At 37.3% G+C, this 16,563-nt stretch overlaps 1 pseudogene across 1 annotated transcript in view; it reads right to left on the bottom strand.

Moving 5' to 3' along the window:
• LOC308627592 (transmembrane protease serine 11C-like) overlaps positions 1-16,563 on the bottom strand; it is a 76,102-nt pseudogene that overhangs the window by 36,836 nt on the left and 22,703 nt on the right. The window contains exon 2 of the transcript in view: positions 5,452-5,570. The product of the transcript in view is annotated as a transmembrane protease serine 11C-like (transcript). The remainder of the gene's footprint in view (positions 1-5,451; positions 5,571-16,563) is intronic.

Genomic DNA, 16,563 nt, shown 5'->3' with positions numbered 1-16,563 from the left:
TAAAAGGAGGGGGAAGATGGAGAAGGAAGGGAGACTCTGGACAATGCAGAGGGAACCACCTATATTTAGAGATCTACAGATGATAAGGAACCAGCAAAGGCAGCTGGGAAAAGCAATTAGTGAAGAAGAAAATATGGAGAAGGAGGTATCTTGTAAACCAAAAAAAGAAAAGTTTCAGGAAGGAACATAAGTAATGGTGAGAAGTTCAAGTAAGAAGTGACCATCGGATTTGGCAACAGTGAGGTATTTGGTGACCTCTATAAGAGTAGTTGAATGCGTGGGGGAGAGAAAGAAATTCCAGCTGGACTGGGTTAAAGTGAGAACAGGTGACAAAGGAGGTGGAAACAGCAAGCATATCTAACTTTTTCAACAAAATTTTACTGAGGAGAGCAGGAAAATGATGCTGGAGGAGACCATAGAGTCAAGAGCAACATTTTTAGATGAGAGTGTGTGAGCTAGCTACTGATATCTCTGAAGACCATGAAATACTGTACTGCACTCTAGAAGAGCAATAGTATTACAGTATCTTGTTTCCTGTGGAAAAGAAAATCCTATGAAAAGAGAGAAAAATATAACTACTTATATGCTCAGAATAATTCAACTGTTGTCAACTGTTTTAGGCTGCAGAAATTTTCTGCTGATCCATAAATGTACCTTTTCCTCTTTAAGCTGTTTCATCATTTTTCTTTCTCACTCCTTCCTAACTCCATTCCCCCTGACTTTTTCTTCTCCTTTTTTTCAAATATTATTTGAATATAAGGAGATGACTGGGGCAAGAGGTACAGGGAGCATACCCATAGCTACAAAGAGAAGACACAGTAAGTGAAAAAATTAGTACTATAGATTGTGTTTTCTGTAGGTATTCAGAGATGGGAGACAACATTTTGAGTTGGAGTGGTTAGATAATAGCATCCTAGAATTGATAGTAATAAATCCACAGATTCATGGAATTTAAATCTATAAACCACTTTATAAATAATCCTAACCAGTCCTATTCTTCAGATAAGTAAACAGAATCTTGCACAAGCTAACTACTTATGTAATTGAGTGATTACACCAGAAACACAAATAATATCACTTTCTATATTTTCTAGATGGCTAGTTGACTGGCCCAACACTATTGAATTTGAAATTGCATCTTTATCATAAACTAAAGGATTGTACTGGATTTATTATTAATTTGAACAGAATTGATATAATTAAAATAATGAGTCTTCTGTACAATTTATGTTAGTTTTATTCATGTATATCTTATAGTTTTTGTTGCTATTAAATGGAATTTTAAAATAATGTTTATATTTTGTTATTTTTGCTGATTAAGAAAACTATTACTTTTTGTGTGTTGGGGTCTGGTATTTGGCCACCTTGCAAAACTGTTATTATTTCTAGTAATTTTTCAACTTAGTCTTTTGAATATTTTAAGTATCTAGTAATATTGTCAGTATATAATGACATTTTCCTCTCATTCTTTTCAATGTACACATATTACTCCCTTTTCTTTTTGTAATTGCATTGGTATAGACTTCCAGTAGAATGTTTGATTCAGTCATTTAATTAATTTACAATATATTACTTCCTGTTGGAATAATTAATACCTTATGTTAATTAATTAGTTACCCACTATGACTTCCTTTCAACCTTTGCTTTCTCTGATCTTGAGTTTATTTGAAGCTTCTTTTGGGAAGACTCACTTTCTTGGAGGCTGGTATTTTACCTCCAGGGCTCTGGAGTTTGTCAGCAACTGTGCTGGTGAGATTTTACTCTTAGTGGAGCTCTAGTTTTTATCTTCCAGAATCTCCTCACTCTTTTAGTCTTTTGGGTGGCAACATTTCCACCATTGTAAGACACATTGTATTGTTTTTATTTGTCTTCTGTCATTTCAGTGAGATTTGAGGAGAAAGAGAGGGATAAATGCTTGCTTTTAGTCAGCAATCTTGCTTTGGAAGTCAGGCTAGAAATACTGTGAAAATAATTAATAAAATTTGGTGAATGGTTAGATAATGGAGATAATGGTTAGATAATGGAGATAATGGTTAGATAATGGAGATAATGGTTAGATAATGGAGAAGGAGGGGTCAAAATTGACTTTAAGATATGGTGACTAGGTGAGTGGGAGAATGGGAATACTATGAACCAAAACCAGGGAAAGAGACTGACTGAAGACCAAAAATGATGCCTGCTAAATGATACTTGAAAAAAATAAGCTTCAAAATGAACTCAGACACCCAGCTTTAGCATATAATATTTGTTTAATAAGGTGTTGATATATGGAAGATGTAGAACCATCCTTAGAGTGAACAGTAACTTCAGGCTTAGGGTGTTCCAAGAAGCTGTAAGGTGGATTTATAGAATTTTCCCCAGTAGCACTCATGCAATCCCTGTTTTTAAGAATCTCGGTCTCTTGGTACACCCTGTAGGAAAAGGGTTGTTAGGTATTTGACCTGAAAATAAGTGCCAAGTTTCAGAAACTCACTTAGAATTATGTTAGTGTTCATTATTACCATTCCCACCTTCCATAACCATGTCTGCAGACATCCTGTCCTGAGTATCTAATATTTATTTCTTCTCTCCTTATTTTCCAATTGTAGAAAACTAGCGCATCAGTAATTTTTGTAAGTTTTCTTCATACCATTTGAAATATGAATAATATCTCCATAATGTTGGTTGCATTTTTTTGATAAACCTGGGATATTCTCAATTCCTTCATGGTTAAAAATTTAACGCACAATGATTTTCATTTAATATGTCAGATCAGCATTTTTTTTCAATAGCCTATATTAGAGAGTACAGTAATCTTGAATTTAGTTTTCTTATAAGTTTTGAAGGACATGAAACTGAATGAACGCTGGCATAATTTTTACTCATATTAGATAGGACAGGAATCCTGCATATTATCCTTCACTTTGTTACCTTTTAAAATTACATACTTCTAATCCTGATGAATTCCATAGATAATCTGTCATTTGGTAGGCTGCACAGAGAGACATAAGTATAAAGGTGCATATGCTCATACCAGGTTTAGGTTGGCTCAGCAGAAAATTTGTTACTTGATGAATACCCTGGTTATATAATGACCAAAGATGCAATATGAAGAGTATCCCTGCCCTTGGATACTCTGGTAAGTGGTATGATGTATAAGCTTGGCTGACTTGTTTTTTATGGGTAATCTTAGATATCTTACACATATCAGGTATCATTTTGGTCATCTATAATCCACTGCATTTATATGTGAAAACCACATAGTATTTGGTTAAACATTTTGGAATATTTGACCTGTCATGTGAAAATTGATGTAATTGGAAATGTGCTTGAGATTTTATAATGTTTGCATGCTCATTAATTATAGGACAATAAATCATAAAGTAGAAGGAAGCATATTTGCAATATGGCTTTGGGTAAATTAACCTTTTCATGCCTCAGTTTCCTCATATGGAAAATGGGGATATCAGGAGAATCAAATAAGTTAATATATAAAGTGCTTAGACCAGTCCTGACAATTAGTAAAGCTAATTTTTGTTGTTAAGGTACTACTTCACTCCTAAATTTTAGAATTTATATTCACTGTAGTTGGACATCATATCTGTTGGAGAGCTACAAAAAAAAATGAAATAACAGAGATTTCTTTTTGAGTTTCCCACTAGAAAACCATATATCTAAAACATGAAAATGTTCCCCATGAAGGCTTCTTCTCTGTAGTGAAAAAAAAACTATGATTCATAGTAAAGCAGCATCTCTCTTTATTTAATTCCCTTTCTCCTTTTAGACTGAATCATCACAAGAATTATTTAATGGAAATCAGAAGAAAAACAGGCTGTGTGCATTATAATAATGACTAATAGGTAAGTTTGATGAATGATTCACAAGTCCATTTGGTACATGCTATCATCACCAGTGTTGTACTTTTGAATGTTGTGTATATGGTAATAATTATAATACAAGGAGCATTGAATTAAATGAAAATAGAAGGAAAGGCATGTAAAAGCAGACATTCTGACCCATGTAAATGAAAAAGTATGGGAAATATTTGGTGATTGTTTTAATACAGGTGACTTACAAATTGGGAATTAGGACTGCTAAAGGAGCCTGAAGGAAGATGTCAGGATGGGTGGTTGACTGACCAAGATGATATGATAATAGATCAGACTGATAGTTTTGGAATATTCATTTGTGAAGTAAACATAGGTTAATTGGTTTGGACGTGTTGATTTGAATTTATAGCAGAAAAGGTGAATTTCTTAGTGTGGGCATATTTGGAGTTATTTTAAATTTACATATTAGCTTTGTTATATACTTATAATTTATTAAGTCTATTGGCACTCTTATTTTAGGTAATTGTTTTAGACCATCCTTATTTTAAGGGTTTACAGAATAATAAGACTTCTGCTAAGATTATGACATATTTAACCTTATGTCATGCCAAGAACATTTCCATGGTATAGGTATTTGTCATCTCATTTTTAGTTGAAGAAACTGAGGTGTGGGAAGATTAAATAACTTGTCTGAAGTCATACAGGTAGTAAATGGCTACACACAGAATTGAACAAGGACTCTGAGTCCAAAGTCTACTATTTATTAATCAGTGTGTTATACTGCTTCCTTGTCATTTCCTTCTTTATCATAAAGCTAAACTAAAAGTGGGAATTTTCTTTCTTCATTTTCTATATGCTAACTCTTAGTCTAATGGTAAAAGCACACCAAAACTTTTAAAGTCTTTGGGTTTATTAGAAACTGGAGGTAGTGGAATGCTGTGGAAAAACTACAAGCTTTACTCAGAGACAGTTAGGTCTGAAAATGTCTGGTCAGGAATTTGCTCAGGGAAATGGGAGATGAATGATGACACCATTGCTCTTGGCAGAATTTGGTTTGATTGATAGAATTATTTGAGTTAGTTAGAATGGTATCTATGATAAAGGAAGCTTATGTCCAAGGGGCAGTCAAGACTTTTCATTAGGTCTCTAGTCAAGTAAAGTTTAACTTATAACAAGCATATTCTTAAGTAGACATTTAAAAATTTTTACATACACTGAGGATCAACAAGAAGAGTTTTATATTGGGCTGTACGTTCTCTTCTACACTGGCCATTTCTCTTCCTTGAAGGACTGTTTAAGTTAGGAGCAGAAACAGCATAGCCTTGGTCAGCTATCTTGGAGGTAGAGTAAGTTTTATTCATTTAATTTATTAATACGTTAGAAATATTCTTTGACTGTCTATAGCATGTCAGGCATTTCTTAGATGTTTCAAAATGTGTCCCTCTTACATTTTTCCTCCCATACATGTATTCTAACTGACTTTCTGAAAGGGCTCACTATCCTCATCTAGAACTGAGGTAGTAGTAAGAAATAATATCAAATTATCAATCATTTCCAACTTGGAGGGTGAGTGCTAGGATTCTGACATTTTAAAGTGCATAGTATTAAAAAAAACAATGCTAAGAAAAGAATTTCATCTTACCAAAGATACTATCTTTTTAGTTAGGTCCATATATTCTTGTGAATATGGTTTTTTGAACTTGCTGTCATAGTCAATATTACTGACTTTAAAGCTCATGTGATAGTAAAAAGGTGTTTTTCCTGAGAAGGAGAAAAAAGAAAAAATAGTTCTGACTTTGCTTATTGTGTAACTGCTTTCATCCTTAAGGAATCATGTGAAATAGAATACTCTAATGAAATTTCAAGTAACTTAATATTTAAATAGTCTGAATTTACTAGCAATTGTGGAAATAACTTTGACATGCCTATTAAATTATAACCTTACCCAGGAATGTAAACCATTTTGTAACATTCTGATAAAATTCTTCATGTGAGTGGCTGCAGTTAATTATTTAAAAAATCTTTCCTATACAGTCACAAATAATTTAAAAAAACAAACAAAAAAATGACATAGCATTTTTCTTGGATTGTATTGGCAAAGATGACAAAAATAATACTCAGGCTGGAGTAGCTATACATATATCAGACAAAATAGACTTTAAGCTAAAAGTAGTATTAAGAGACAAAGAAGTTCATTATATAATATTATATATACATTAAATAATATAATATGACCTATTATTATGCGATGATAAAGGGGTCAATTCATCAAGAAGACATAACAATCATAAATATATATGTACCCAACATCAGAGCATCTAAATATATTAAGCAAATACTAACAGATCTGAAGGGAGAAATAGACAAGAATGCAGTAATTGTAGGGGACTTCAATACCTCATTTTCAATAATGGATAGATCATCCAGAGAGAAAGTCAACAAAGAAACATTGAACTTGAATCATACTTTAGAGAAATTGACTTAACAGACTTATGTAGAACATTCTATCCAACAGCAGCAGAATACACATTTTCTCAAGTTTACACAGAATATTCTCCAGGATAGAGCATATGGCAGGTCACAAAACAAGTCTTAGAACATTTAAGAAGATTGAAATCAACTAACTATCTTTTCTTACCATAATGGTATGAAAGTAGAAATCAATAACAGAAATAAAGCTGGAAAATTCACAAATATGTGGGAATTAAACAACACACCTCTGAACAACCAATGGTTCAAAGAAGAAATTGAAAAGGAAATTGAAAAATATCTTGAAACAAATTAAAACGGAAATACAACATACCAAAATCTATGGGTTGCTTCAAAAACAGTTCTAGGAGGGAATTTTACAGTGATAAACACTGACATGAAGACTAAAGAAAGATCTCAAATAAAAACTCTAAATTTACACCTCAAGGAACTAGGAAAAGAAGAACAAACTAAGCCCAAAGTTACCAGAAGGAAGGAAATAACCAAATCAGAGAAATAAATGAAACAGAGACCAGAAAAACAACAGTGAAGATCAAGATTTTTTGAAAAGATAAACAAGATTAACAAAACTTTAGCTAGACTAAAAAAAAAGAGAGAAGACTCAAAATCAGAAATGAAAGAGGAGACTTTACAACTGATACCACAGGCATGCAAAGGATCATAAGAGATTACTATAAACAATTATACACCAAATAATTGTATAACCTAGAAGAAACGGATAAATTCCTAGAAACATACAACCTGCCAAGACTAAATCATGAAGAAACAGAAAATCTGAACAGACCAACAATGAGTTAGGAGTTTGAACCAATAATCAAAAACCTTCCCAAACAGAAAAGCCCAGGACCAGATGGTTTCCCTGGTGAATTCTACCAAACATTTAAGGAATTAATGTTAATTCTTCTCAAAATCATCTAAAAAATAGAAGTGAAGGGAACACTTTTTTAAAAAGAAAATTTTATTAGGGTATAGTTGATTTACAATGTTGTGTTAGTTACAGGTGTAGAGCAAAGTGAATCTGTTTATATATATATATATATATATATATATATATATATATCCACTCTTTTTTAGATTCTTGTCCCATATAAGCCATTATAGAGTATTGAGCAGAGTTCCCTCTGCTAACCTGTTGGTCCTTATTAGTTAGCTATTCTATATATAGTAATGTGTATGAGTCAAATCCAATCTTCCAATTTATCCCTCCCCCTCCCTCACCCGTGGGTAACCATAAGTTTATATTCTACATCTGTAACTCTATTTCTGTTTTGTAGATAAGTTCATTTGTAGCCTTTTTTTATATTCCACATATAAGCAATATCATATGATATTTGTCTTTCTCTGTCTGACTTACTTCGCTCAGTATGACAACCTCTAGGTCCATCTGTGTTGCTGCAAATGTCATTATTTTGTTCTTTTTTTTTTTCTTTTTTTTTGCGGTACACGGGCCTCTCACTGTTGTGGCCTCTCCTATTGTGAAGCACAATCTGTGGACGTGCAGGCTCAGTGGCCATGGCTCACGGGTCTAGCTGCTCTGTGGCATGTGGGATCTTCCTGGATCAGGGCATGAACCCATGTCCCCTGCATTGGCAGGTGGACTCTCAACCACTGAACCACCAGGGAAGCCCTTGTTCTTTTTTATGGCTTAGTAATATTCCACTGTATATATGTACCACATCTTCTTTATCCATTCTTCTGTTGATGGATATTTAGGTTGCTTCCATGTCTTGGCTATTGTAAATAGTGCTGCAATGAACATTGGAGTGCATGTATCTTTTCGAATTATGTTTTTTTCTGGATATATATCCAGGAGTGGGATTGCTGGATCATATGGTAGCTCTACTTTTAGTTTTTTAAGGAACCTTGATACTGTTTTCCATAGTGGCTGTACCAATTCACACTCCCACCAATAGTGTAGGAGGAGAAGGGAACACTTCTAAACTCATTTTACAAGTCCAGTATTACCCTGACCAAAACCAGATAAGGACACTACAATAAAACTATAGATCAATATCCTTGATGAATATGGTACAAAAATCCTCAACAAAATGCTAGCAAACTGAATTTAACAACACATTAAAAGGATCATACACCACAATCGAGATTTATCCCTGGAATCCAAGGATGGGTCAATATATACAAATCAATAAATTTGATATACCATTTAAATAGAATGACAGATAAAAATCATATGATCATCTCAATAGATCAGTAAAACTTTTGACAAAACACAAAACCTTTCATGTTGTAAAAACCCGTTGGGTCTAAAGGGAACAAACTTCAACATAATAAAGACCATATATGACAAACCCACAGTCAACATGATAATCAAGGGTGAAAGGTTGAAAGCTTTTCCTCCAAGGTCAGGAACAAGATAAGGGTGCCCACTCTCACCACTCCTATTCAATATAGTGCTGGAAATCCTAGCTGGAGCAAAGGCAAGAGAAAGAATTAAAAGGCATCCAACCTAGGAAGAAAGAAGGAAAGTTGTTATTTGCACATGGATGACCTTATGTATAGAAAATCTTATAGACTCTACCAAAAATCTGTTAGAACTAATTGAGTCAGTAAAGCTGCTGGACACAAAATTAGTTGTGTTTCTATATACTAACAGTGAAACATCTGAGATAATATATAAGCATAGTAGTGGGGTTGCTGGATCATATGGTAGTTCTATTTTTAGTTTTGTAAGGAACCTCCATACTGTTTTCCATAGTGGTAGTATCAATTTACATTCCCATCAACAATGCAGGAGGGTTCCCTTTTCACCACACTCTTTCCAGAATTTATTGTTTCTAAATTTTTTGATAATGACCATTCTGACCGGCGTGAGGTGATACCTCGAAAACTGTAATTCAAAAAGAGACATGTACCACAATGTTCATTGCAGCACTATTTACAATAGGCAGGACATCAAACTGACCTAAATGTCCATCGACAGATGAATGGATAAAGAAGATGTGGCACACATATACAATGGACTATTACTCAGTCATAAAAAGAAATGAAATTGAGTTATTTGTAGTGAGGTGGATGGACCTAGAGTCTGTCCTACAGAGTGAAGTAAGTCAGAAAGAGAAAAACAAATACTGTATGCTAACGCATATATATGGAATCTAAAAAAAAAAAAAAGGTACTGATGAACTTAGTTGCAGGGCAAGAATAAAGAGGTAGACATAGAGAATGGACTTGAGGACACGGAGTGGGAGGGGGAAGCTGAGGCGAAGTGAGAGTAGCATCGACACATATACGCTACCGAATATAAAATAGTTGGCTGGTGGGAAGAATCAACATAGCACAGGGAGATCAGCTTGGTGCTTTGCAATGACCTAAAGGGGTGGGATAGGGAGGATGGGAGGGAGGCTCAAGAAGAAGTGGATATGGGGACATGTGCATGCATATGGCTGATTCACTTTGTTGTGCAACAGAAACTAACACAGTATTGTTAAGCAATTATACTCCAAAAAATATCTATTAAAAATATACACATAAGCATATTATAATCATTTTGTAATATACAACTGTATGGTGGTAACAATTTTGCAATATATATCAAATCAACTCATTGTATATCTTCAACTTACACAATGTTATATGTCAATTATATCTCAATAAAGCTGGAAGAAGAAAATTCCAAAGGAACATAATATTTTTGTTATTATATATTTTTATTTATAAATACTATATGACCTTAATTTTCCATTAGGATATCAGGGTTGAAAATCTAGGGCAGTAAGACAGTATTAGGCTTTATTAACTTGTTGGACTACTAAACAAATTTTAAACACTAGAAAGGAAAGCCAATCCTTAGCTCTGTTATCCTGTTAGAGCACTGAGTCCTGAATTGGAAGGTGTAGTGATAAATTAGGTGCTACTGTTGGTATTCAGAGGAACTATCAGACTATTATACTAAAGGATTAGTTTCTCTCCTTCAAATGTAACCTGGACCTTAAGCAGAGAAAAGGAAAAATTGTGATCTAGGATCTCTTCTGAGTGTTATTTTGATTGGTTTTTCCTCCCTAGAAGAGTCATATTTTTCAAATAATCCAGGTCATATTCTGGGCTAGGGCTAAGAGCTCCAGGGAGGACTAGATCCTGACTAGTTCTTCTCTTTGTATATTTATTTATTTATTTATATTTGCTTTCCAAGTGGTTTTTACAATTGAGATATAATTGACATATAACATTATATTAGTTTCAGGTGTACAGCATAATGATTCAATATATGTACATACTGCAAAATGATCACCACAGTAAGTCTAGTTAACATCCATCCAAGCAATTTTTATGCACATTAAAGCTTGAGAAGCAAGGTTTACATAAGTGGCTCTCAGCCTGGGCTTTCAATAAAGATCACACGTGGATTTTTGAGAACTATCAAATCTTGGGTCCTCTCCTACAGATTCTGTTCATTGGTCTGGGTGCGAACATCAATGTTGCTTTAATTAAGTGCTCCAGGTGATTCTAAGTGAGGCCAGGGTTAAGTATGTGAGCTCCCAAGTATATTTATGAGAGTTTAGTCCAGGCTTTTGTCCAAGGGGAGGTAACAGGGTCTGTTCTACATGGGTTTGGTAGAGGCAGGGTGGTGGAGCCCACATTAGCTATTGTGTAGCAAAATTTAAAGGCATCTGTGGGAAGGGAGGGTCCTCGAAGACAAGATAGGAGAAGCTCAAAGTTTGTTCTTCATGTAGGAGCTCATTGTTCCTGAATCTCTCCTGAGACAAGGAAGGGTTGACTTTCCTGAGTTTCAAGGTCCTTCTGTCCATGGCCACATTGGTAGCAGGTAAAGGATCTGTGCCAAAGACTTTAAAGGCATATTCTCAAGATGCTGATGTGATTTCTCCACATAATCTCACCTGAGGAAGAAACCTAGAGGAGGAAGCAGAAGAGGAAGAAATGACAGGTTCTCAGGTACAAGTCCTGTCTTGAGTCAGGGGCTATGTCCCCCTTACTTCTTGAAATGCCATGGTTTTAGAGCATGCAAAATTTTACTTCTGTACTTCTGGTGTTTCTGCCTAACAATTTTTTTTCAACTACCTTTTTTTTCCTCTTTCTTGTGACATTCAAGGTTAACTCTTAAGAACACTTCTCCCCTGTATTCCAGATCCTTCTTTGTTTTCTCCATTCAGACTTCTGATGGGCCTTGAGCACTTGCCACCATGAAGTAATGACCTGCAACTACAGATAATGTTCCCTTTGTGACAGATCACTTTGGAAAGTTATTGATAGCTAAGATTCATATGTAGGATGAAGTGGGGACTTGGGATATCAGTGAAGAAGGGAAGTGTAGTGTTTAGTTCCCATATGGATGGTCCGTCAGCTCTATGTAGATCAGGATTAAGAAAATGCACATCTAGGGCTTCCCTGGTGGCACAGTGGTTAAGAACTGCCTGCCAATGCAGGGGGCATGGGTTTGAGCCCTGGTCCGGGAAGATACCACATGCCATAGAGGAGGTAAGCCACTGTGCCACAACTACTGAGCCTGCGCTCTAGAGCTTCTGAGCCACAACTACTGAAGCCCGCATGCCTAGAGCTCATGCTCTGCAACGAGAAGCCACCACAATGAGAAGCCCGTGCACTGTAACGAAGAGTAGCCCCCACTTGCCGCAGCTAGAGAAAGCCCGTGCACAGCAACAAAGACCCAAAGCAGCCAAAAAATAAAAAATAAAAATAAATAAATAAGAAAATGCACATCTAAACAGGATGGCATTTATGGCCCAGAATAATGCAGAAATTCTGAAAGATAAGTGTAATTAGGAGACACTGCCTCTCTAGAATGCTAAAGAAGGATTATTGAAATACACTACTGTATTAGAGATTGTGGAATATGGGTACTCTATGTGGCTTGACATTTGAATAAGACTGATGTTTTTCATGACTAGATTTAGATTATGATTTGCTTATTTTTCTGGCCAGTAAATATCACAGCAGTTATATGTCCTTTGGCAAACATTAGGCACCTGTTATCAGTTTGTCCCATTACAGCTGACGTTAACTTCATTCACTTGGTTCATGCAGCAGATTCCCTCCCCTACTCTTTGTATCTTTTCAAAACTACTGAAAAGTAATCTAAAAATGCTGTTCAAGGAAATGGATTTATGTTGAATTTTCTTTTACAATACCACTTGTCCTGTGAGAATTCTTGCCCCATAGAATTCTTTCTGTGATCAGGAACATACATACACTGTGGGCTTATAATTAACTGATAACAGTATCAGTACACTTGTCCCTAGATGTTTCCACACCTAGATCTTTATCACACATGGTGACTTACTTGCTCAAAACTGCATTCTGGTGGCCACCAATTGCTCTCATTTTTGTCTGCTATTATCTTAGAAGATGAATCACCTCAAATATCCTCAGCTTGGTCCTTGGCTTCTGTTCTCAACATTTAAGACTTGTTGAAAGTAGTTCTGCAGGCCAGGATCTCCCAAATGTGCCTCTAGAGAGTCAAAGAGATGCCTTTTATAAAATCTATTAGTTAACATTAAACTTGGCCCTGAAGAGACAGTCTAGAAAAAGTACCTCACATATTTATCATTTTGGCCATTGGCTAAGAAGCAAGAAAAAAAGAAAATACATTTGAATTTGAGAAGAAATTATTTTTGCCTTGACTCTGATGCTTTCCCTTTCATTTCCTATTCCTTGAAAGTGAAGTTGCTATTTTGGGATTAACAATTTCCATTTACAGTTGGCCCAGGAGTATTTGAAATATCCTGAACTAGTGGTAGTGAGAAAATCAGGAAGATAGATTAGCTTGCTCCATGCATATCCAGAAACTTTCCTGGATATCTCATCTGTTCATTTCCTCATCAATTACTCACAGCCTAACCTACTGCAAGAGAACTTTAACCTCCTGAGGATGAAATTATGTGCTACTTCTTGATATTTTTTCTTCTCTTTTCCTATAGTGATACAGTTTGTGATTTTTAACTGAGAAGATTCTATCCAAAAATAAAAACTATGTTTTCCTGTCTCTGTTTGTTCCATCTAGGAGTGATGGAGTACATTTAAGTTCTGACAAATGGAATGAAATGGAAAGTACTATGTGCAATTTATGACATGTTTTCTTAATAGAAGCCATGCTCTTCTTGCTATTCTGCCTTCTGGCTGGCTGGAATGTGAACATGATGGTCAGAACTGGCACAGTCACTTTGAATATTGAGATGATCTGGGCAATAGGTCAAGGTAGCATAGCAAGATTGAAGGAGCCTGGGTCCCTGACATCTTGAAGTGACATACTGAACCTGAGTCATTGACTTCTGAACATATTTGTGTCTGAATCTTATAAATATATGTATCTGTTTCCCCCTAGATCAGTGGTTCTCAAATCTTGGCTGAACATTAGAACCACCTGGGGAGCTTTTAAAGTTAAAATTTCCACTCCAGACAGAATCTTTGAGTGGGGCTTTTGTACTAGTATTTTTTGAAAAAAGCTTTCCAGGTGATTCTAAGGTGCAGTCAGGGTTAAATTTTATTAGTCTAGATCAGGGATCAGCAAACTGTGTAATCTAGCTTGCTGCCTAGTTTTGTATGGCCTGTGCCTAAGAAGGTTTCTACATTTTTTAAAATTTGAAAAAAAGTCAAAATAATAATATTTTGTGACATGTGAAAATTACATGAAGTTCAAATTTCAGTGTCCATGAATAAAGTTTTATTGGAAATTAACTACATTCACTTATTTACATATTGACTACTTTAGCATCACAACATTAGACTCAAGTTGTGATAGAGACTATTATGGCCCACAGAAAGGAAAATGTATACTGTCTGATACTTTACAGGAAAAGTGTGCTGACCCTGCTCTAGATGCTGAGCACTTTAAGGCAAGGATTGGTGTGATGTTCTAGAAACTCTCCTTCATTACTCCATTACTCTCATTATAGCACCTAGCCTACTACCTGCCATTAAGTACACAGTAGTCACCCAATGAACGGCTTCTTGGGTTAAATCTGTATGCAGTTTCAGATAGAATGGGAGAAAGAGGAAGGCTATCTATCTATTTATCTATCTTCTCTTAAAAAGTTAACCAAATAGATAACACAACATTATTATTACATAGAGTCATGTGAAGTAGAAAAAGGTAGGTTTTGTGGAGTGAATATCTGTGCTGTGCTTTGGTTGTCCAGCTGACTTTGTTTAACTAGTTACTGGCCCAAGTGAAAGAGTAGTTATTTTGAGGATATGGCTAGTAGCTTCCAGGTTTTCTGTCTAGAATAGTGAACTAGAAAATCTTAAAATGGTAATGGTATGGGCAGAGCTGGAACACCCGGCTCGGGGTCTCTTCCCTCCGCCGACACGGAGCTGCCCCAGAGCCTGAGGGGAGGGCGGCCTCACTGAGGCTGCCAGCTCTGGAGGGGCCCCAGCGGCTGAAGCCACGACAGTCGTGGGGATGGCGGGCCGTGAGAAGATGGTGGAAGAGTAAGACGCGGAGATCACCTTCCTCTGCACAGATACATCAGAAATACATCTACACGTGGAACTGCTCCTATAGAACACCTACTGAATGCTGGCAGAAGACCTCAGACCTCCCAAAAGGCAAGAAACACCCACGTACCTGGGTAGGACAAAAGAAAAAAGAATAAACAGAGACAAAAGAATAAGGACGGGACCTGCACCAGTGGGAGGGAGCCGTGAAGGAGGAAAGGGTTCCACACAGGAGAAGCCCCTTCGCGGGTGGAGACTGCGGGTGGCAGAGGGAGGAAGCTTCAGAGCCATGGAGGAGAGCTCAGCAACAGGGGTGCGCAGGGCAAAGCGGAGAGATTCCCGCACAGAGGGTCAGTGCCAACCGGCACTCACCAGCCTGAGAGGCTTATCTGCTCACCCGCCGGGGTGGGCAGGGGCTGGGAGCTAAGGCTCGGGCTTCCGTCGGATCCCAGGGAGAGGACTGGGGTTGGCGGCGTGAACACAGCCTGAAGGGGCTAGTGCACCATGGTTAGCTGTAGGGAGTCCTGGAAAAAGTCTGGACCTGCCAAAGAGGCAAGAGACCATTGTTTCGGGGTGCATGAGGAGAGGGGATTAAGAGCGCTGCTTAAAGGAGATCCAGAGAGGGGCGCGAGCCACGGCTGAAAGCGCGGACCCCAGAGACGGGCATGAGACGCTAAGGTTGGTGCTGCAGCCACCAAGAAGCCTGTGTGCAAGCACAGGTCACTATCCACACCTCCCCTGACAGGAGCCTGTGCAGCCCGCCACTGCCAGGGTCCCGTGATCCAGGGACAACTTACCCGGAAGAACACACGGCGCACATCAGGCTGGTGCAACGTCACACAGGCCTCTGCCGCCCCAGGCTCACCCAGCATCCGTATCCCTACCTCCCCCTGGCCTGAGTGAGTCAGAGCCCCCGAAGTAGCTGCTCCTTTAACCCCGTCCTGTCAGAGCAAAGAACAGATGCCCTCAGGTGACCTACATGCAGACGTGGGGCCAAATCCAAAGCTGAACCCCAGGAGCTGTGCGAACAAAGAAGAGAAAGGGAAATCTCTCCCAGCAGCCTCAGAAGCAGCGGATTAAAGCTCCACAAGCAACTTGATGTACCCTGCATCTGTGGAAAACCTGAATAGAAAATGAATCATCCCAAATTGAGGAGGTGGACTTTGGGAGCAAAGATGTATTATTTTTTCCCCTTTTCCTCTTTTTGTGAGTGTGTATGTGTATGCTTCTGTGGGTGATTTTGTCTGTATAGCTTTGCTTTCACCATTTGTCCTAGGGTTCTGTCCATCAGTTTTTTGCTTTGTTTGTTTGTTTTGTACTTTAAAAAATTTTTTCTTAATAATTATTTTTTATATTTTATTTTAATAACTTTATTTTATTTTACTTTAATTTATTTGATTTTATCCTCTTTCTTTCTTTCTATTTTTTTCTCCCTTTTATTCTGAGCCATGTGGCTGACTGGGTCTTGGTGCTCTGGCCAGGTATCAGGGCTGTGCCTTTGATTTGGGAGAGCCGAGTTCAGGACACTGGTCCACAAGAGACCTCCCAGCTCCACGTAATATCAAATGGCAAAAATCTCCCAGAGGTCTCCACTTCAATGCTAAGACCCAGCTTCACTCAACGACCAGCAAGCTACAGTGCTGGACACCCTATGCCAAACAACTAGCAAGACAGGAACATAGCCACATCAATTAGCAGAGAGGCTGCCTAAAATCAGAATAAAGCCACAGGCACCCCAAAACACACCACCAGACATGGACCTGTCCACCAGAAAGACAAGATCCATCCTCATCCACAAGAACACAGGCACTAGTTCCCTCCAACAGGAAGCCTACAC

The sequence above is a fragment of the Mesoplodon bidens genome, assembly GCF_964165515.1.
Source record: "Mesoplodon bidens genome assembly, chromosome: 1".
NCBI classification, from domain to species: Eukaryota; Metazoa; Chordata; class Mammalia; order Artiodactyla; family Ziphiidae; genus Mesoplodon; species Mesoplodon bidens.
This window is presented reverse-complemented; position numbering and strand designations above follow the sequence as displayed.